Below are 23,686 nucleotides of genomic sequence, written 5' to 3'. Positions count from 1 at the left end.
CTATTACTAAACTGCATTTGCTTCTTGCTGCACTTCCTTCAGTGCAAGGAGGGAGATAAATCGCTAGGACAACCTCTGAACTCCAGGGGACCCGGGGAGTGTTTTCCCCTTAAAGAAGGGGAAGTTTTAAAAACAGTATCTTAAGATTAGAATATGTTTACTCTTTTTTTTTTTTAAAGATATATTGTATCTTCACCTTAGGGCTGCCTTTGTTTTTGTGAGAACCTACTGCATCAATTTAAATTATTTATCTACAGGAATGATGATAGAGAACTACATTTTCACCAGTTATTCTTGTTCCTATACTATGGATTGGTGTTCGTGTCGTCTCCATTTTGCAAGCAAAGGAAAGAAACTAAAGTTGACTCTTCTCTCCGGCCTCCCCCCAAGAGGGTAACTTGCATCAGCTGCAATTTGATGAAAGCTTTCAAATAAGCGGCTTTATCCCTATCCATGATTGCAGACATTTACAAAACCATAATATCTGAGTTTACCTTAAACAACAACTTATATAAAGCAGTGATACACACAGCACAAAATAGGTCAGAGAGGGGCAGGAGTAACTTTTAATAATTAAAATGTAAATGTGAAAACCGGATGGAATAAAAGTCCTTAGTAATTTCTACTTACGAGGTCGTGTGATAATATTTTACAGTCTCCTATGGCCAATGTATGCATGCGTATATGACCATGTACATACACATATACATACAATGCATTCTCTCCCTCCCCAAGATAATTACTTGCAGTTAATTTTAGGGCAGTTCTCATATGCTGCTCTGTGCAGTTTGAATCACGTTTGGACCTGCTTTCTTCACAAAACAGGGGAGATACCAGGAAATAAAAAGGTCGGTTTGGTGGGACTAAGATTCCTTTGTTTAACTGTACACTGCGATGAGTAATTTTCTTCCCTAGTAGTGCTGCGAAGGGCTGACTCACTGTGGTTTTTATGAGGAGACTTGGTGATGGGTCACACATTCGTTGTCATGCTAGGGAAGTGCTGGAAATACCGTCCATGTCTCCTGAGCCCGAAGAGCCATTCATGTGATGTGACTCCGTTCCTCCGAATGCACCTAGGGGTCCATCTGAACCAGGGCCCGTAGGAAAATTAGGCCTGTTAGGTCCGGGAGGTACTGCGTTCATTAAAGTATACGTGCTGTCTCCAGAGGTGGTTGAAGCTGCTGGACTAGGCACGCTGGGCGTTCCCCTTTGTTCCTCCCAGAGGCCTGCATACTTCCCAGGAGATACTGAGGCATATGGTATTAAATTGGCATTTGCTGGGTTTGGTCAAGATCTACCACCACATGGACCCATGTTCATTCCAGGCGTTCCAGGGCCACCTAAAGCATTCAGTGGGTGCCTTATTGCACCTCCATAGTCTGGGGCCTGTGGGCACCATTCCTTTTGGAGAAGTCATTCTCCGCATTGGCCTCACCCGTATTTGGATGTCCTTGTTGTCCAGTTGGGTCCATTCCACTTGGAAGTAACAGCTGACTTCCTGGGACGCCTCCAAGTGCCTTGTTCGGTATCCTCAACAAGGGCCTTGGACCTCCAGGGTACCCAGGTGACATAAAAGGCTGAAAAGGACCCTGGTGGTACAGGACCTACTGACCTGTCATATCCTGGGGGAATGTTTCCTGGCACCGGCCTGGGAGCTGCTGCAGCACTATAATCACGGAAGGCTTTTGCGTCGCTTGAATGTTTACGTTTCCCGTCTTTCTGGAGCTGCACACTAGAGATCCCCAAATACACACCAAGTATGTAAGAATCCTGGTGGTTCCCCAGTGTGAGCCCCCCCTCCATCTTATCTCTGATAAAAATGTTTGGTTAGACTCCTGAGCTCTTACATGGAGCCGATATTCATATACACAAAGCACTACCCTCTCCCCAGCCTGGCTGTTGGACAGGACGGCCCTGCTGTTACTCTTTCCTTTGCTGTTTGTGCTTGTGCCGAGAGCAGCTCCCACTGTTGACTCTTGAACAACACCAGTTTCAACTGTGCAGGTCCGCTTATATGTGGATTTTTTTCAATAAACATATTGGAACATTTTTTGGAGATTTGTGACAATTTGAAAAAACTCACAGATGAACCTTATGTTATTGGTACGGCTTCGGGTCAACAGTAGGCTGTTAGTAGTTAAGTTGTGGGGGAGTCAAAAGTGATAAGTGGATTTTTGACTGGGAGGGTTGGTGTCCCTCATCCCCCCCATTGTTCAAGGGTCAACTATATTCCCTTTTGAGCATAGTTTGAAGCCTGAGGCTTGAAAACACAGTCCAGTCTAGGTGTTCATAAAATGAAAGGCCCAGTCTAAGAGCTTTTTATACATTTCAGCAGAGACGAAGAGTTTGTTAATCTGCTTAAAGCAAAATTTCTTCAAAAAATAAGCCAAATTGTTAGATGTTTGTTTCCCAAATCATGTGTGGAACACTGTTACTAGGTGTTCTATTAAAAAAGAGTCTTGTGGTCTGATATTTTGGTGTAAACAAATTTCCTGCAGGACTTCTTGTAGCGTATATCTTAGCATATATTATGAATTCCTAAAAAGTTTTATAACAAGAAGCATATTCCTAGGAGCCTTTTTTTTTTTTTTTAAAGAATACTTATTACCAATGTTGCAGGGAACACAATTTGTGAAATTCCAAAATATTGCTTTCTCTTTATATGTGGAAACATTGTATAATTTGGAATCAGTAACATGTTTTAGTAGTTGTTAATTTTAAATTGCCCTTCTGGCTTGGAACGAACTGAGGGATCTCAGAGGGAAGGCGGGGAGGGGGGAGTGGGTGGGGAGAGATTAATCAGGCAACTTGTATGTTTATGGTCATGGCCCATGGACGGGACATTGGTGTGGGGAGGGCCTGGGGGTGGGATCGATGTGGGGTGGAGGGGATCAGTGGGGTTAAAAGGAGGACATCTGTAATGGTCTCAACAATAATGATTAAAAAAAAAAAATTTGCCCTTCTGCTGGCCACCATCCATTTCACCAGCACAGGCGTGCCCTGCAGGCGCTCCCTTTGGTGGACATGTTTCCACAGTAAGAATGTTGTTTACTTTTAGTACCCAAGCTTCATAGCACCTAAGTCTTCTAATAAAATTTTCAGCTTATGTTTTTTGGGGGGAACATTTATATGTATGCTCAGTATAACATTTTAAACACAAATGTGGAGGAAATATCTTGAGTTACATTTTTAGCATGATGTGGATGTCTTGAAAACATACTCATTTGTCAGCCCAGAGGACATCTGCCATGTCACTGCCCAGAAACAACATGTAATCTTACCAGTTGTTGATTTTTAGTAAGCAACATTTTAAGCATTTTGCGTTCAGCATGGTGGTTTGTTGATCATGCGTTGGAGTTCTGCTGTGTGTTATGTTTCTGAAAACTGGCTGAGGGTCTTGGGTAGACATGTGATATGTTACTTTACCATTTAAAAAAATAGGACCTCAGGGGTGGGGGTTTTTATTTTATTTTCAGAACATGGGTTTTTAGGTAAGGATTACTGCCACTAAGTGAGAGAGGCTATGCTAACTCATTTAACAACCCAAGCGGGTAGGTGATGTTATCCCCAGGTTACACCTGAAGACACGGAGGCATTGAGGGTAAAGTAACTTGCCTGAGGTTATAGCTAGAAAGCAGCATGGCTGGGATTTGGACCTGGACCTTCTGTCCATCTTCACCACTATGCCATTCACAGAAATTATTTGTTTCCAACTTTTGTAAGTTGAATGTGGTTTCTAGAAATAGATCTGGAGCAAGTTAACCTACAACAGAATGTTTGATTGTCTGGTAGTTTGTATTCATTTAAAAAATTTTAAAATATGTTTTTATTGATTTCAGAGAGAGGAAGGGAGAGAGAGGTAGAAACATCAATGATGAGACAGAATCATTGATCTGCTGCCTCCTGCACACGCCCTACTAGGGATCCAGCCGGCAGCCCGGGCATGTACCCTGACCGGGAATCGAACGTGACCTCCAGGTTCATGGGTCAGTGTTCAACCACTGGGCCACACCGGCTGGGCTGTGTTCATTTTTATAATAAAAACTCTGCTCTCTTTGGTATTGAGAGAAGGCTATTCTAACCAGGAGTCTAAACAACCTACTGGTAGTAAAATAGGCACTTTGGGAGATCACCTTAACTGCTTTCAGGCCCCAAGATACCATTTCCTGCAACAAAGTAATAAATAGTTTTACTAAATTCTGCCATTTAGTAAATAATTTTGTGTGGCCCTGAGGAGTCTCCTGGCATTTTGTGGTCAGCTGTTCATGTAACTGGGGCAAATTAGATCATAGAAGAAAAGAAAAACAAATATTTATTGAGTACTGTCTGTGTTCAAATGTTTAAAATAGAATTTGTTTAACCCTCGTAAGGTAAGAATTATTATCCTTGCCTTAAAGAGAAAGCTCATGTACATGGAATAACTGGCCTCCGATCACACGGCTTGTATATGGATCAATTCTGGTTTGAACCCTAGTCCTTTGCATTCTACTGAGAAGCTTAGAGTGAATGCAGTTATCTCCGTTCAGTTTCTCTGCATTTAAGGCATCAGTGTCTGAATGGCAGTGGGGCCTCAGGTCGTGGGAAGAGTCTGCTGTGGAAGGCCCTGATGTGGCTCTTTCAAAGCAGCAGTCTGGGCTGTGGTGGGGGCCCCAGGAGCAGGTGGGGTAGTAAAGGTCCCTGTAGAGAGATTGGAGGGGAAAGGCCTGGGCTGAGGATCTCTCTTCTCTATCAGTTAGTATTTATAAACTGGAAACTTCAAATACATTTAAAGCCTCCCGGAACCAGCATGACAGTGACAAGATATGCCTTTAAAATACTGCTTCTGCCACTACCAGCAGCCCCCATCATCGCCGTCGGATGGTTGTATTTTTCTATAAAAGCTGAATAGTCAGCTTTAGCCCTAGAAGTAGGACAGTAAGACAGCCATGAAGCTACATTGTCTGCGGGTCTCCCCTAACAATCCAGACGGTCCCAGCACCCTCTCTGTGGCATGAGAACTTTCCACTGAAATCCAAGTGAGCTATTCTCTTTCCCTGTGAAAGTGTGGAAATGTCACAGTAGCTAACGATCTACCCCTGTCCGCTTCATAAGGTCATTCAAATATTTCAGGGGCCACAAAGACATTAAAGTCTTGGCCTACAACACACCTAGAAGTATCAAAGTAAAATGGCCTATTTGCTGTTTCAAAAGCGCTTTTCATTAAATTACAAAAAATATTTGAGGAGGTGGTGAGCGAGGGCTGGCTGGCTAGGAAGCATGTGCTGGTAACTATCTCTTAGCCATGGGTATTTTCAGAGTGAATAGATTTTCTTAGTTTATAACTGTCAACCAAGTAATCGAATCACCACAGCTCTTTCTGGAGCTTCCCTACTTTTAGGCAAAGTAATTTGGAACTTGTCAGAAAGCCAGAGGTTGGGGGACTGCCTTATTCTTGGTCCTAAACCTAGACCTGTTTTATAAATAGGTGATTTCCAGGCCAAGGTGTCCCTGCATGACATGTCCTGCTGCCACAAATTGCCAACCTTAGCAAAAATAGAATTCTGTGTCTACTCCAAGGGCTCCTGCTCTGCTAGGGATGCCACGCCCATACTGCTTTACCAGGTAGAGCTCTCTGGGTGAGGCCTGCATGCTTTCCTAGTTGTCTCCCAAGATTCTGTGCCTTTTTAAGCCCTTTGACATTATATCCTTATAGATCCTTGACATTATATACATTATATCTGTACCTGGAAAAATGGTTTGTATGGAGCTATCTTCCAAAACTGCCAAGTCTGCAGTCCCAGTGCAGGGAACTCAGGGAGGGGGAAGGAAATATGAGCCCTGTGCTGCTGGGCACCCAAGACACGATGGGTTGGTCTCGAGGAAGGGGCCCTTTCAGTCTGCTCAACTCCCTGGACACCCTGCAGCCTGTCTCTCTGGGGAGAAGAAAGGAAGGAGCAAGCATTTTGTAAAAAGTAAAACACTTCATAATGTAAAAACAAAACCTACACAAAACCCAAGGCTGCCCCCTCACCCTTGTCCCAGGCCAGTGGACCTAGAGGTCTCAGTCTAGGGAAGGAGGGGGTCCCTGGGCTTTCAGGGTCAAGAACAAAAACATGGGCAGAGGACAGGAAAAGGAGAGCAGTTGCTTCCGTCACCTTACAGAGGTGCTGGCAGGGTCAGCACTGAGGCAGGAGGAGGCTGTGCCTGAGACAGTGGAGGTAGCCCGCAGGAGCCTCCAGGGACCCTAGAGGCCACTGTGGACTGACCGGGAAGGTGTAAGAACATCAGGCCAGTGGGCATAGCAGTTTCCAGAGCTCTCGGCTGCAGGGGGGCGTGTCTGTAGCCCCTCGGTGGCCTTGTGGAGACCTGAAAACAGAGTGTGGGTGGGAGAAGACTCCTGTAGTTGCATCGATAAGGAATCTGCCACTGGGGTAGTTCACATCCCCTCAAATATGCTTCCTCCAATCTGGGGTGGGTGGCCAGGGAAATACCTTCTCAGGTGTACTTTCTTTTATTTTTCAATTGATAGTACTGAAATTAAAAATATCCATTATAAAATTATGTTCTGAGAAACCTCAGTAAGGTTTAAAGCTTGGAGAAAGCCAGTCTTCAAATTTTCACCTGAAATTTTAATACTCCAAGCATCTTGAAGAAATGAGTGAAAGAGTGAATTTCATTAGGGATTTGTTTGGTGCCTCATGAATCTTCTAAATTGTGACGTATGTTGTTAAGCTCATAGAATTATAGTACAAAAATGTTTTCCTTCTTTTTGAGAGGAACATTAAATGCTACAAATCTATATAATGCTGCATTACTGATATGCAATAATAATTTCTTCTTCTCTATGCATGAATATCTTCTCTATGCATAAATATTTACACTAATGTTTTATTTGCATTACCTTTTGGATAAAAAGTAAATAAGGACAATATTAATTATTTGTTTGAAAATAAACCTTCTGTATAGTGTCTAAAATTGTGCCAGCGAGTAATGTAAATAATCATCTGTTTCTTTCCTTTCTGAATTGTCATCATGTTTTATTACTTTTGGAACATGAATCATTTTACATTTGGAGAATTTATATGTTATATGTAATGACAGATGACTTGAGACTAGTGTAAAACTACCACTTTTGCTAAAAACATATCAGATATTTAAGAGTTTTCCATTTTAAGTAGAGCAATTGTAGGAATATATCTGATAGGCATATATTTAGTTCAGCAGTGGTTTCATTCATTTTAAGGGCATGTACCACTTTAAGCACTGGACATATCTGAAGATAATATTAGTACTTTATGAATGACTTCATTTCTACTTATAATTCCCATGCAAACCATTTCACATACGTACCTATGAGTTTACATGGGCAGGAAATTTGTGTCGATTTTGTGATGAACAAAATGTTATAAATGGACCCTCTAGGCAAAGCAATCCCCTGTTTTCTTGTTATTAGCATTAGGTTCATAATTTGAACTTCTGTGATTATTTTAAAAACAGACATTAACTAACTCCCTTTGAAAGTTAAATAACAAGTTGACTTAAGTGGTCAAACCTCTTTGTAGTTTCAGAATTCAGAATGGAAATTTGGAGGCTGGGACACCAGCAGTCAGGGAGGTATGGAAAGAATTGTTTTTCCAGGGGATCTGTTGCCCCAGGTGCCCATGAAAAGTAAAGGGAAAAATGTATAATTTTTCTGAGTAATGAAAAAGAAGAATAGGGAGACGTCTACTTGGATGTATTTTGCCTTCAACACTTAGAATGATTTTGGAAACTATTCCAAAAGGACATCTTAATGCAAAAAGGGAAAAAGAGGGTGTAAATGGATTATTGTCCCCATATCTTTCACTGAAGTCCTCTGTTGAAATTTTCCGATGTGAAAACATCATCTGTCCATTTCTCCTTTCGGGGGGAAGCTCCCATCTTCACCTGGGAGAGTCATCGCCTTTCAGCTGCCGGGTTTCTCCTGGCTGCCGTCTTTTATGTTAGCGATTGACAGGTTTGCTCCCCAGCTGCTGCTGAGGCCCCGGAGGCCTGTCTGGGAAATGGCCATCAGTGGTAGCAACTACTTATTTCCCTAGAAATCTAAGATTGGCTTGCTCGTTAAATTCCAGACGAAGAAGTCTAACAGCACATACATTTTTGGATGCTAAAAAATGACTCGGAATCTGCCTCCTCTTGGCTTTGTGACACTGAGAGTCTCAAGGAAGCATGTTAGACCGTAGTTAGATACTGTGCATTAGTATCAGTCCTACCGAAGCTCCAAAAGGTGGAAGCATTGTCACCGGTGGGAGCTTTATTTGTTTTAATGAAACCCAGAGTAGCTGTCAATGATAAGACATCTTTTTAAAAAATCCGCTTGGTACCGTCTTGGAGTTTGTTGGACAGGTGCTTTGTGTTCCGTCCTGTGCTAGTCAGAGATCGACTCCCGTAAGGAGTTTTCTAATTTCTCCTGTGGATAATGACCTGTCACATGTCTGATACAGGACAGGAAGTTACAACCACTATAGTGGAGTTAAAGGTAATCAGCCACCCTGTTATGGGTATTTACAGAGGAAGGACATCTTACGTTTAACTAAGGGGGCCAGAGAAACGTATCACCTTGTTGGAGTGGTTTGGGTGGGATTCGTCTTTGGGAAAGGAAAGTAAATGCACTGAGGAGAGGGAGGTTCAGATGGGGGTTAATTCTGTGAAGATTCTGATTGGCTAGAGGACAGGGTGCCTGAGAGAGGAAGAAGGCTGGAAGGGAGGCTGAGGCCAATTTGTGGCAAGCCTTAAAGGTCAGCCTTGACCGAAGCAATGGGATTTCCTTCAGTCAGTGCCTGCTTGTGACCTGCCCCCTTTTCAGTGGACTCCTCCGTCGTGGACCTTTGGACCTACTGAATGATGTAATGTGACAGGTATAATGCAGGGGCATTGTGGTGAAAAGAGGGAGCCCTGGCTTGTAAAGCAGCATGGTTTTATATCGAGGACCCATCACTTACTAGTTATATGCCCTTGGGCAAGTTGCTAAACCTCTCTGTGCCTCGGTGGTGGTATGAAGATTAAATGAGGCACCACAGTAAACTGTGTAAAGCACACAGGCCCATTGCAACAACAACCAAAACGTGCTTGTTCCCTAGTGAACTTCTGAGGCTCTCTGAAACGGTCTCTCCCGACTGTCCTTTTATGAGTGTAGCTCACACATCCCTGAAGCAATCCAGAGATAAAGCGTGATAGGAGAGGTAGGGAGGTGGTCGACCCAGGTAAAGATGTAGGGTAGAAGAAAGTATGGCTTTTTGTGTGAAATGTAAGGAGCTGCCTGTAAGTTCCTTTCCTGTAGTGAAGTCTGGTCCCTGGAACAAAGCTGCTTGTCTCCTTTCTTACCAGGCTTGGGGAAGACAATGAAAGAAATGTCCTCAGGCCAGGCTACTTTGGTGGGCTCTGAGCCTGAGCTGAGGTGTCCTGATGGGTCCTGGCTGGTGCCAGAGGAGAGGAAACAGTTATGATTTCTCAGCCTCAGACAGGCAGAAAGCACTTTCTTAATTCTGTGGACCCGAGGTGTCATCCACAAGCTCTGTCAGTAGACTCTCAGACCCTTTGCGTTTCCGTAGTTTACACCTGTAGTTTACCATTTGCAGTTACTTAGAAGGTTGGAACCTGGTAGTTTACAATTTCTCTGAGACTTCTGAACTAGAGTTGCAAGTCCTGAGGGTGTGGCACATAGAAGCCAGGCTGATCCCTGACAAGTCAGCATAATGCTTGCTCAGCATTTGCAGCCAATTGACATCGTAAAGTGATGAAACTATGTCCTTATAAAGAATGGTTTTTAGGAGATAATTCAGTGAAAGTTGACAGGGTGACTTGCCTGATTTCTGAAAGAAATGTGAATCTGGCGAAAGCCAGGGTATGTAAATACTTCTGTGGTTGCAACTCTGAGGATTATGGAAGCTCTCACCTCGTATTTCGCTAGAATATCCAAGTGGTTGGTTTTCCTAGTATCCCAGGGGAGAGGCTGACCTTGGAAGAAGTCATCTACCTGTGAGGAGCCATGGGAATTCTGGGTGAGCCCCTGGCATTTGTCAGTTTACCTAACAGGGGACTTTTGGCTTGCATGTTATTGGTGTGGTGGAGTGCTAGGCTAGAAGCCCCTCTCCTTGGTCAGATTTGGAGGTGGAGTGGGTGGCTTTCTAGTGCTCCCTGATAATCACTGCAGAATGCTCAGGGAGCCGCGGGCAAATGGGTGGGAAAGACAAGTTCATTAGGAGGAAATTCTCAGAATTGGATTCTGAGAGGCTGTGTTGCACTGAGGGAGATGGAGTTATTGTAATCTTTTGTAGTATACATACTTTTCATTTTATTAGTGCAGAATTTTCTTTTACAGTGTGTCAACTTGCTTTTGATTGTGAAAGTTGTTGCTGACATATTGGATTGTTGAGTAAAGAAATTTCTTTGGTTTCCCAGGGGAGGCCTCGAGCAAGGAAGAGCATGATGCATTGGGGGAAAACCATCTAGGCCTCTCACTCTTGGGATGCTGTTATTTTTGAGGAACTCGAGTATCAACCATGTTAATCTTTGTATGTAGGTCAGAGACGGGCAGAATAAGAGGAAGTGGGAAGGGGGAAAAAATTAACTTTGTTTTTTTGATTATGGCAAAACTGTATCAAATGATCACCAATTTGACTAACAATTTATAGTTGCTTTTAAGTATAGTTTTTGAGAAGGCTGGGCTTTTCCAGCATCTCACTTTATGATGGAAAATATATAACAATAGCCAACCTTCACATTGTGCCCTGTATTTGCCTAGTACTGCCCTGTGTGCTTTAGAATATCCTATATGTGAATATCGATTCCTATATACTTCCCAACACTATGAGGGTAGGAATAACTATTATCTCTGTTTTACAATTGAGGAAACTAAGGCACAGAGGTGAAGAAACTTGCTCAAGATGAAGTTTATAGAACTGGGTTCAAACCCTGCGGTCTGTGTCAGTCTGTCCTCTTGATGACTTTGCTACATCTACTGTCCACAGCCAGAACTTGAGGTAGGGATAATGACATTCTCTGTTTTCAGGAGCTTGCATACTGGATCGGCCCTATTTACTTTGAAAGTACCCGTTCCGCTTTATGACTGGGAAACACCTTATTTAATAATAGAAAATTTTAGGGCTGATATCATCTATAATTCTAAAAGAGCTTTTTACAGGTCTTGATGGAAAGTTCCTTGTGAAGCTGGTCCTTGACAATGTCAAGCTTTAGGTTAAATAACTTATTTATTGGGCAGAAATCTCTTGGCTTTTATGATGAACTTTGGCTGACGTATGACCAATCTGTGTACTTCTGTTACATGTCTTATATGTGAAAGTCACCAGATGGCTGGCCATGATCATGCACATGAACATCTATGGATATATTAGTGGTGTTTTGAAGTGTCCCCAGTGTGCTAAAAGTTCCAGAATACTTAAAGTAGGTGGACACGTTTTGTGTGTATCTATGTGTGTCCATTAAACTTATAAACACACAACATTCTAACATAGGCAGTTATGAAATTTCAAAAATTCTACCAACAAAATAGCATTTCCATTACAGAAAATTTGAAAAAATAAGTAACAATGCAAAGAAGGAAATAAAGGTCACGTCTACTGCTACTGCAGAGCGAGCCACTACTGAGTTTTACTTTCCCTCGGTGTATTTTTTCCTGCACACCCTTTCCGAGGCATGCTATCTCAAAGCAACAGTTTGTGCTGTTACTATGTTGTTACTCTCTCAGTTATATTTTAACCAGGGTGTAGAATGCAGAATGTTCCACACACGCATTTTTGCTGGAGAAACCACAGAAATATAACTATTTACAGTGTTTCCTAGCTGTCTCATGCAGCACTTCCTCTCTGACTTCCTCCCTGTCACTGGCAGCCCTGCTGCTGGCCTGACTGTTCAACACTCATGACATCTGAGTCATCGCCGACATCCCTCTCCCCAGGCCTGCTCAAGGAGCCTGTTACTGAGTTTGCTATTACCCCCCTAAAATGCCTCAGATCTGCACTTTATTTTTCAACCGCTACAGCCCTGATCTGCACTTCAGCTGCCTCGTCCTGTCAATGTCTGTTTCTTGACCTCTGGCTTCTTCTCTTTTTTTTGGCTTCTTAAAAAATGTCATTTTCTCACAAGTGTTTTTTCTCAGCATTGAGTTCTTAGCAAAACTCTCCCATGAAAACACCTCTGTATGACTTTCCAGTCATCCCTACATCATTTGAAGATTCTTGATGGTGTCCGCCTTCTCAGACACTCCATGCATGACAAAGGCACACCTTGGTTCTTTGTTACTGCATTGTTAAAGGTAAATCGGGCTGGCCCTAGTAAACCGGGTGAAATACAAAAAATCTTGGCCATCTCCAACCTCCATTCTCCATTATGTTGACCCATCAGGGTTTTTCTCGCTTCCTATTTGTTACTTAGGGTTTTTCTTGCTCTGTAATTCACACTTTCAATCAAGTGTGAAAGGACCTGATATTGGTGATTTACACTTGAATGAATGTGATCACACATTCTTTTATATAATCAAGTGTCTTTAATTAAATGAAGCTAGTGTAAATAGGCATAGTTTTCCTTTTTTAAAAAGTGCCCTTGTTGGCCCTGGCTGCGTAGCCCAATTGGTTAGAGCGTTGTCCCTATACGCCAAGGTTGCGGGTTCAATCTCTGGTCAGGGCACTTAGAAGAATCAACCAATGGATGCATAAATAAGTGGAACAACAAATTCATCTTTCTCTTTCTCTCTAAAAAAAATCAATAAAAAAAAATGGCCTTCTTTGACAAATAAAAAGTTTTCAGCTCTGTGTTGATTCCCTCCACCCCAAATTAAAAATTTTTTGTCTGGAGTATGTAAGTCTGAGAACAACTGCTTTAAATCATAGCAGTGAAAAAGGAAGCAAAAGGGGAAGAGAGAAAGGAATAGAACAGCTAATAGAAGAGAGTAATATTATTAAGCTATGTCCTTTGTTAAGAATGCATTATTAGCCCGGCCGGTGTGGCTCAGCAATTGGGACGAGTGTCGACCCAAGAACCAGGAGGTCACCCTTCCATTTCCAGTCAGGGCACATGCTCGGGTTGCTGGCTCGATTCCCAGCAGGGGGCGAGCAGGAGGCAGCCGATCAGTGATTCTCATCATTGACGTTTCTCTCTCTCTCCCTTCCTCCCTCTGAAATCAATAAAAACATACTAAAAAATGCATTATTATGTTTTTCTTTGATGAAAATGCATTATGTGTGCGATTAAAAAAACCTTTTTGGTTTAGTCCCTGTTTCTTTTCAGGTATGTGTGTCTATTTATTGTATCCATCTTAGAATATAAACCATAAAAGCATTGAACATGTTGTTTTCTTAATTTATCCCGGAATCCCACCATCTAGATAATGACAAGCATGCTGTGTACAGTCAATAAATGATTGCTGATTATATGACCATGTTTTGGGACATAAAATTTTTCTTTGTATCTCCAGGGTTGTTTTTCTTTTCTTTTTTTTAAAAACCCCAATAGAACAAAAGAACTTGATTCTACAGCACCAGTGTCAGAAATTTATGTTTTAACAATGACCCACAGATAATCGTATCCGGTTGTCCACGAGGAGATTTCATTTGCGACCTGTGTTGGTGGCAGCTAAGGTTTCATTCCTCCTGTGCTGCTACTTGGCTCTAAAACCTTGCCTTTTGCTTGGGGAACTGGCCAGAAAGGGAAGCTAGCCCGAGGCCTCATGGAAATAAGGCAAGCGTGCTTCAGGGCTCATATTAGTATTCGAGCTGGGACAGAGAAATTGCATGGGCCGTTTTACATTACAAAACTGGAGTTATCTCTTCTGTGACACTGGCGTGCCCTCAGACTTACAGATACCAATCTTGTGCTTTCCTTGATTCTGCCAAAGCTGGGGAGGTGGGGTTAGGGGTTGGAGGACTTTGGCCCAGAAAGTGGGATTGGGATTGATGCAATGTCTGCTCTCATACACGGGATCTCTAGTGACCCTGCCTTTTAGAAATCTAGGATTCTGTAATTATCGTGTGTTCTGTTGGCACAATTGTTGCAACCTAAATCTAATAAGTTAAAATGAGTCTGTAAGAGAATATAGGCCTACGGATTCCACTGTAGGGGAAAGGGTGCTGCATGGTGAGATAGCGGAGAGGAAACAGTAGAGTTATTATGTAGCCGTTCAGAACGTCTGCTACCTGAAGGCAAGCCAGTAAACGGGCAAGAGGAGATAATAGGCTGCCCAACCTGCGAGCTTGCTCACCATGTTCTTGGAAAACAGGCAGGTGAAGTTCAGTGTTTTAGGTCTTTGCATTGTCCCACAGGGCTTGTCCTACCTCAGAGAACTCTTAACTAATATCCTGTGGGTTTTAGTTTGTTAATCATTTTGCATTTTCTTTCATGTTGCTGTGTTTTTTAAAATCCTCACCCAAGGATATGCTTTTATTGGTTCTTAGAGAGAGAGGGAGAGAAACATCAATTGGTCCCCCCTGTACATTCACCAGCCAGGGATCGAACTCGAGACCTAGGTGTGTGCCCTGACTCGGAATTGAACCCACAACCTTTTGTTGTATGGAACGACACTCCAACCAACCAAGCGAGCTACCCGACCAGGGCTGCAATGCAACAATGAAATGAATTGTTTTATTTATTCTGTTTACAAAAGCAAAACATTGTTGACAGCTCAAATGCAATGGAGGTACATTTGTAATGGCACCATCATTAAAAGACATGGCGTTTTTATTTTTGCTTGAGAGACTAGGGATTGAATTTATATACTAGTGCACATCTGGAGTGGGATGAAAGTAGATGGAGTTTGTATGCAAGCAGTTACTGGGTCATGTTACATTTTCTACATCGAGGATGTTTTCATTTACAGAGGACACCCTTATGTATTAACAACATTGAGAAATACTTCTGAAGAAAAATTTTAGCAAAGGATCACTGGCCTCATGGATTCTAGAATAGCAGTGATTCTCCATAGCCAGGTGACTAGAGAATGCCCGGTTAGGATTAGGATGGTCTGCATTATGGTTCTACTCAAGGGTGTGGTCAGGAAAGCAAAGGCTTGGCCCAGCCTCCACCGCTGTGACTGCTGGAGTACAAAAGGCATAATAATTATGGCTCCTCGGCATTTTGACTGGAAATCTTGAAGTCTCCCTGTACCACTCTTTTTGTGCATATAATCTTGGCTTTAGTCTTCTTAGCATCTGTAGCCAAGACTGACTTGTGTAATTATGCAAAAGTGTGAATGCCACGTCGCTTTTCCAGTTCTAGAGACTAAAAGGGCCTAGCTGCAGAGTTCTGCCAGACCGGGTTCACCTCTGGTCACTAAAGACCCCCAAGAACTGGCCCCGTGTTGGGCTGTTTTGGGGAACTCTGTTGTGCTTTCTCCCTGTACTTACTAAAGTTAAAAATCAAGCCAGAAATGGGTAAGTGAAAATCAAAGGAGGTCTCGAAAGGACATTTGAGGTTATGACTGAGGAAGTGGACGACAGGAAAAAAGTAACATTACTTTCCATTTGTATGGTGCTTTCCAGTCCCATTTAATCAGGTTCTCACCATAAACACACCATCTCAGCGGAGTAAACAACCTTGCACTTGGGGGCCTGTTCAGATGCAGATCAACTCTTGAGCCATCTTTGCGGCAGAGCCGTAAATGCTCCGGTTTATTCGGGTTGGCTTTTCCTCTGGTGTCATTTTTCACGTCTAGGCAGGTGTGGTAGTCTGCTCATGGCTCCCAGAGACTGCCGATCCTAGTCCCCTGGAATCTGTGAATGTTATGAGTGTTACCTTCTTTGGAAAAACGGTCTTTGGAGATGCAGTTAAGGATCTTGAAATGGGAGATTATCTTGGATTATCTAGTTGGGCACCAGATGGGATCCCAGTCTTCCTTGTGGGAGACAGAGGGAAACTACATTCACACACACAAGGCAGATGAAAAGAGGCAGAGATTGGAGTCTCGAGGCCACTAGCAAAAGATTGCTGGTGCCCACAGATGCTGGAAGAGGCAGAGGGTGGCTCCCCTGCAGGCCTGGAGGGAGTACGGCTCCATGGACACCTGGGCACCAGTGGTTCTAAATTTGCACCTCTAGCCTCTAGAATTATGGGAGAATAAATTGCTGTTTATTCTACCAAGTTTGTAGTCATTTGCAGCCACATGAAAGTAATACAAAAAGGAAAGAAAGAAAAATGAAATGGAAAGCAACTCAGTCATGAGGACTGTTATCAAATGTAATTTTTAGAAAGAATCCCCCCCCTTTTTTACATGAGCTTAATATACACTTTTAATATGTTTTCTTTCGTATTTTAAAAAAATTATCTTTTTTATTGATTTTAAAGAGAGAGGGAGAGAGAACATTAATGAGATAGAAATATTTATTGGCTGCCTCCTGCACGCCCCCTACTGGGGATCGAGCCCATAACCCAGGCGTGCACCCTGAGTGGGAATCGAACCTGTGGCCTCTTGGTGCATGAGCCGATGCTCAACCAGCTGAGCCACATAGGCCGGGAGTCACATACACTTTTAATGCAAGCCTGGTCTCGTTTATTTTAATTCTGATCATCAGATTAACTTTGGGAAAGCAACACTAATTGTTTCATGTGTGTTTGTCTGTTTTCCCAGCATGACTATAAATTGGGGATCCTGTTTGGCTTGTTTATAATTGTACCCACATTACTTGATGCATAGTAGGTTCTTGGTAAATATTTTCCAAATGTGTACAGCCTTAAGTATGAATATCTTTCTAATCAGGGCTCCAGTCTACTTTTACAGCTATGTTTCTCACTTTTCTTTTTTTATGTTCTTGCCAGGAAAAAAACTCAAGTTGGTGAGATTATAAATAATGAGTAATAAGTACAGTTTCCCTTGTGAATAATAACTGTCCAGATGACAGATGGCACTAGACTAGACTGATAGTATAATATTAAATGGAAGGGTTTGTTACATTTTCAGGAGAAAGAAGCAAATTAGGACAAATAAAATATTTTATATTTTTATTTTAAAATGTAGTTTAAAGTGTGTTTTTAGGATCTGTATAGATAAAGCCAAATGCATCCTGGGCCTATGGCATTCTGCAGAGGCAGTCGATGTTCAGAATAATGCCAGTGAGCCACTGTTCTTTCAAAGACAGGATGACTTTGGACTAAACCTCTTATAAGCATTTTTAAATAAAAAGCATGGAAACAAAAAGTCTATAGTGGAGTTATTTCAGTAAGTTGAGATTGAGCTACTTGGCGAATTCTGAAACATGCCCCATCATCTGAAAGTGGTTTTCTGCTTGTGAATTGCAGAATTTTGTATTCAGGACCATATCCTGTCTGAGATGATCAAGTGAACAAGATGATTGATTTTGTTTCCCCAACTTTAATCATGAAAAATTTTAGCACTTAGAAATGTTTTAAAATGGGTAATGAGTACACATAAATCTTACATCTGGACTCAAAGTTTTCATTTTAAAAGGCTTAAAATTTCAAAGCTCCGGCCACACTCCAGACTAATTAAATCTAAATCCAAAATCCCATGGGTCAGAAGCATCAGTGTCCTTTTTGGAGGTCCTTGGGTGATTCTAATGTGCAGGCAAGTTTGAAAACCACTGCACTATATACTAGTATCACAACAAAGGTAATTATTATCTAATATGCAACCTGTATTACAGTTTCCTCAGTGTTTCTCCAGGTGCCCTTTAGAGCAGTTTCTGTTTTTAAACTACAATGTATTTGGTTGCTATGTCTCCACAAGGGCAGGGATTTTTGTCTGTTCTGTTCACTGCTGTATGGCCAGTGCCTAGAAGAAAGACTGGGCAGAGTAGGTCATAGATAAATGTTTGTTGCTTCCATGAACTTAATCAATGGCTCCTGTGTGTTTGCCGGGCACCTGTTGAGTGTTGTATGTGTCTTTCCTGAGCACAAATGGGTCACCCTGGACTTAGGAAAAGATTAATGGAGAACTGCAACTTTTTATCAATGATTCACTTAGGTTCAAATATGTGTACAGGGCTGTAAGGTGGAATTTTGTGTAAACATTGCTCAGAGACCCAAAAGGGCCTACCCATATGGATTCCTGGGGTTCAGTGGGACACAGTTTGAAAAAATCCCTGGCTTGAAGGCTACCCCTCCCCCAGAATCAGCTCATATTCTTTTTTTTTTTTAATCGTTACCTGAGGATGTTTTTTCCATTGATTTTCAGAGAGAGTGGAAGGGAGGGAAGAGAAGGAGAGAGGGAGAGAAACATCAATGTGAGAGAGACACATTGATTGGTTGCCTCCCACATGCACCCTGACCAGGGCCTGGGATCAAACCTGCAACCAAGTTACATGCTCTTGATTGGGAATCGAACCCTCGATCCTTCGGTCCACAAGCTGTCGCTCTAACCACTGAGCCAAACCAGCCAGGGCAAGCTCATATTCGTGTGTACATGGAATTACCTTTCATTTTCTTGCAAAAACCTGTTTAATTCCACATTGTGGAAATGTAAAGCATAATTGGTAAAGGTGATATGGATGGCATGCAATACACAAGTTTTATTTTTTACTTTTCAGTTATAGCTATCTCGATTTCTTTTCCCCTTCACACGTTAATGTTACTCATAGATTTGACGGCTGTGGTATCTTTTGTGTGGGAAGCTTAAGTTCTGGTTGTGGTTGGAAGCGGTAAAGTTTGGGAGCGAAGGTTTCTGTGAGGACAAAGAAAATGTGGTGATAGGAAGAAGTGACCTGAGAATGTCATTGGTAAAAGACAAGAAGATTGGGAATGTGTGTCCAAGGAAGGAGCCAAGGAGCCTTTCAGTGCCTCTTAGTGGTGACAAAATTCTGAGAACTATTTCAACCATTGTTACTTGGTGCCTGTTACTGAATATTATCCAAGTGTCAGCATTCAATTTTAGGACAGCTCTGAAGTTTGACAAATAGCACACATAAATCCAATCTAACCAAGAGGTAGAATCTAAATGCTTTGAAACCGTGCCCTATTTCTTTTAGAGGCAGAATTTTAAGTTGTCAATCATGTGTAGTGAAAGTAAGAATCGCCAAACTAGCTAAAACTAGCTACTCATAATCATAAGCAAATATGATTTTTATGCGCAACAAAAAAGGGTAGTAAAGAGTATATCAGTCAATAAAACTAACTTTTTATTTAAACTTGACCTTTGGCTCTAAGACCCTGACAATCTCAATGTAGTTTTTGATCTGGCCTTGTGATTTACTGATGTAGGTTTGGCGACATAAAAATTCAATGGTGGTACTGTCCCTGAATATTCTATTTTCCTCTTTTGAATTTTAAATGTACAAGCATTTAAAATTCTTCATCTGTTTTCAGATGAATGATTCTTCATCTGTTTTCAGATAAATCTCTGCTTCTTAGATAATTTTCAAGGATAATACTTTTACCTTGTTATCATAGATTTTTATGTTTAAGGGACTTTCAGTGTCATTTGGTCTAACTTTCTTCTACACATGAGAAGACAGAGAGGTCAGGAGAGGTAAGATGGCTGTTCAAGGTAACCCACAGCCAGCTGGTGCTGGAACCCAGAACAGCATCTAGAATCATTGATGAATGTTTAATGGCCGTCCAAGGTCACTCACATCCGGCTGGTCTCGGAAGAACAGAACCTGGAATCCCTGACCAATGTTAAGTGAAGTGCCTGCAGCATGCATCTTATTTTCCAGGCATTTTAAAGAATATTATTGCAACAATCTAATATTAAAGGTCTACAAAGTAGTTGTATTTATATTGAGTTTCATGGATGGGTAGAGTGTTTTCATTCCATCTTCATGAAGGATGGAAAAGGAATGTTTTTTAGCATGATCTCTAACTTGGGAGATGCTATGGGTGTAGGTATGTGGCGTGCACACCCCTTTGTAGAAAGTCAGTGGTTGATTTTGGATGGTTTGGTGGTTGCATGTACTTGTGTATATTCAAAATTAAATGCCTTGAGCCCTATTTAACGGATTACCCAGCGATGTAGGTTCTAGTGGTGGTTGACCTGCTGCCTTCTCTGCAGATCATGGGGGTCACTTAACCTTTATGGGTAGTCAGAAAGCAGAAGTAACCGTCCTTACCACGTCCACTTGTAAGAAGGCACTGGCTACTTTGGCCACTGATTTCTTGCTTTCCCACCTACTGCAGGAGCACTGAAAGCTGTTGCAGGCGTGAGGAGGCTTCGCCTCATGTCCTCTCCCCTTTCTCGCCCACTTTTCTCACTGTTCAACAGCCTCTTCTGGATACAGCCACGAGGGAATTAGAACCTGACACTTGATGTACTAAATCAAGTGCCTGACCCCAAGGACAATAACCAGGTTTCTTTTCTTGTTTCTTTTGGTTGATCTGTTTTATATTTTCAGCAGAAAACAATAAGGCTGCCATTTAAAATGATCCTCGGCCACTTATTGGTCGGCTCTTACGTGGTACATAATTGCTCCTCCAGAGGTGGGCAAGCACTGAGTAGGGTGAGGTGCAGTAGGGTGGTGTGAGGTGGCTATTGGTTGAACCTGGAGTGTGAGTTGGCCTGGACTTGACAGCTATTTGGTTGGCCGCAGAGGTAATCATGGGGACCTAGTGAGGGGAATTGATTATAAGTATTGTCCAAAGAACAAGGAGCGGGGAAAACAATTAGGCCTCTGTTTCTTATTGCTCCTGAAATACTTTCTCATAATCTCCTAGGGCTGGAACCAAGGCTGCTTCCTTGGTTACACATCCATTTATCCCAAGTAAGGCAAAAGGCAAGTGGCTGTACTTCCCAGAGAAATGGCAGTCTTTTTAGATGCCCGTGGTAAATAAAAACTCATATGGACTTCCCAGATTAAAGCACCAGGAAGCGGAATGCTAACACTGCTCCAGCATCCCCTCTCGTGGCGCATGTAGAAAGCGAGTTTAGGGTTCTGCAGCTGGTTAGTGTGAGACTGAACTAAACTTCCTATTGCCACTCAGCCTTTAATTAGGTGTTGGAAGGTGGAGAGGTTGGCCACCTGAATGAACTGGAAGGTGCATCACCTGGTGTCCAGGGAGAGCTCTCCTACTTACGTGTAACCTTGGCAAGTTATTTACCTATGCAAACATATAAAGAGTTCCTGGCTGCTGGGGAGAGCCCAGTGAGCGCAAGCTCCTGGTGTCATTGTTATTCTGTTCCCTCTTGGCTAGTTTGCTCTCTTACTAGCAGTTTTGTCAAAATTAAAAAAAAAAAAAAAAATAGAAGTGACACCTTATGAAAAGAAAACTTGTGAATTATTTATAGATTCACTTGGCCACACTTAATATGTGATAATGAACTGGTGTTACAAACAAAAGGGATTCATAGTTTAGCTCTTAGGCAATGCCTCTATTGAGGGGCCAAATATATATTCTTCATTTAGGTATGTTACAGAAAAATGTTAATATATATGTATTGTAATTGCTGAGAACCATAGATTGTTGAAACTTAAACACTGTGTTTAAGATATCATGTTCACATTTATACTCGCTTGATTTATAAGGAAGGATGTAGGCGAGAGAGATGGGATATATTCAAGATTACATAGTTAGTAATAAAGCCAGGCAGGCAGCCCATGGCCTCTCTCCTTTAAGTCATAGACATACATTACAGATCTTCCTGAGTATAACCTGCCTAGCTAACATCTTACACTAATTTGCTTCAATATTGGATAGTTGTAATAATGAGAATTTCACTGACACTTTTCATGTAGATAAAAATAGCTAATTGAAATTTTTAGACAGTTTATAAAATACTCCAGTAAGGTGTATTTCTTTAATGAGGAAGGAGAGATTAAAAGCTTAAGGCAGTTGAGAAAAAGCTAAAAACCAATCAGTGACTAACACCTTTTTCAAAGAGAGGGGTGTGTGTGTGTGTGTGATTATTACTCTGTGGGTCTAGAGATTAAGAAAATGAAATTGGAGCCAGTATCTTTGAAACCATTCCCTATTTTGTCATTTAGCTGAGTGGGTTTGGGGGAACATCCACTTTCCTTTTCCACATTTTGATTGTGTTTAAAATAGAGCATGAAATAGCTTGAAAAGATAGAAATTCTTCAAAGGATTGAAACATCAGATTTTCAAGGCCTGGGAAGTGCATTTGGCGTAGCACATGTACCTGGAGGTCCGAAACACATCTGGATTTTGAGTGTGGTCTTCTCTTCAGATACCATTCAAAAGAGTCAAGTGATGGTACATTTACTTAAAAGAAGCGAATAGGAAAATAAGTTCATGAAAAGAATGGCAATAATCTAATATGGTCATTTAAGATGTTTACCACGTAAATGGTTGGAGGACTGAGAAAGTGCAGAGACAGAGATCATGAGTTTAAAAAGAATGTTGATCATTGCTGACAAATTAACAATAGTTAACGTATGCAAGGCACACATTTAGAAATTTAGAAAACGATTTCAGATTAAGTATTGTGATTTTCTTTACTCCATCCTTCCTATTTAGTCATAAAATAAAGAGGAAAATCTCTTGTAAAATAAATCTGATTTGAATCTGAAATGATGTAAAACTTAAAAAGCTTCACTTGGGACAGTCCTTTGGCTACTCCATTGAAGATTTTTTGGCATGGTTATATTGTCCCGGAAAGCAAGCTGGAGATAGTTTTTGACTTAAAAAAAGTTGAAGTGAACAAGGGAAATGGGAACTAGACTGAAGCTGTCCTTCTTTGGGCACATCATGGGAAGGCAGAGGTTTTTGGAAAATACAATAATGCTGGGAAACAGAGGAAGACCAACTATGGACTGGATTGACTTCATAAAAGAAGCCATAGGCAGGAGTCTACAGGAGCTGAGCAGGGCTGTTGGGGACAGGATGTTGTGGACATCACTCATTCACAGAGTCACTGGGAGTCAGAGCTGATTAGATGGCACTGCATGTAACACGCATTTGCATTAAATTTCCATGAAGTATGAAAATATGTAGCAAATAAAAATATTTCCATTTTTAAGTACTGAATAAATGACAGTGTGAAGCATAGTAGAATTATCTTTCTAAAATACATCCAAAAGCATGTTTTTAAGGAAAAAAAAATTCTGCCCTGGCTGGTGTGGCTCAGTGAGTTGGAACGTTGTCCCACACACTGAAAGGTGGTTGGCTTCATTCCCGGTCAGGGCACATACTCTGGTTGAGGTTTTGATCCCTGGGCAGGTGGAGTAAGGGAGGCAGCTGATCGATGTTTCTCTCATATCAATGTTTCTTTCTCTCTCTTTCCTTTCCCTCTCTCTTAGATCAATTAAAAAAAAAAAGTTGTTTAAAGAAAACAATTTATGATTTTTCAAAAGGTATCCAATTACTCATTGGTATATTTGAAAGAAACTAGGCAGGAAGGGAGAGACCTGAGTTGCAGCCTTGTCTGCAAACAACCAGTTATATGACCAGAGACTGTTTCCTCACCTCTGAGTCCCAGTTCCTTCATCTTTAAAATAAAATGATCTGACTAGGTCATCTAAAAATTTCTTTCATCTCTGCAAACCTGTCATTAATAATTTGAGAATTCAGAAATCCACATGGCCAAGAGCTTGAAAGCTTTATTGAGGGTATTAACAAGAACCAGATTTTAAAGGAAATATAAAACTTGGTTTTTCAAAAAGAGGGCATTCCACTTGGACATACAGCATGAACAGAGACATTATTGGCAGAGACATCCTCAGAGCTTATTGCCTGATTATTGTAAAAGCAAAGTCCTTTACTCTGTAGGTAGCTTGAATCAGGGATTGGCCCAGGAGACGTGGGGCTGCCGTTG

At 41.6% G+C, this 23,686-nt stretch overlaps 1 protein-coding gene and 1 pseudogene across 2 annotated transcripts in view; one reads left to right on the top strand and one right to left on the bottom strand.

The window, feature by feature from the left end:
- Positions 1-23,686, top strand: part of ARHGAP18 (Rho GTPase activating protein 18) — a 159,414-nt gene that overhangs the window by 54,315 nt on the left and 81,413 nt on the right. The window lies entirely within an intron of this gene.
- LOC107530921 (single-stranded DNA-binding protein 2 pseudogene) lies at positions 985-4,845 on the bottom strand (annotated as a pseudogene).

Source organism: Miniopterus natalensis, chromosome 5 (assembly GCF_054644295.1).
Source record: "Miniopterus natalensis isolate mMinNat1 chromosome 5, mMinNat1.hap1, whole genome shotgun sequence".
Taxonomy (NCBI): domain Eukaryota; kingdom Metazoa; phylum Chordata; class Mammalia; order Chiroptera; family Miniopteridae; genus Miniopterus; species Miniopterus natalensis.
The sequence above is the reverse complement of the archived record's forward strand: the minus strand, read 5'-3'. Positions and strand labels throughout refer to the sequence as shown.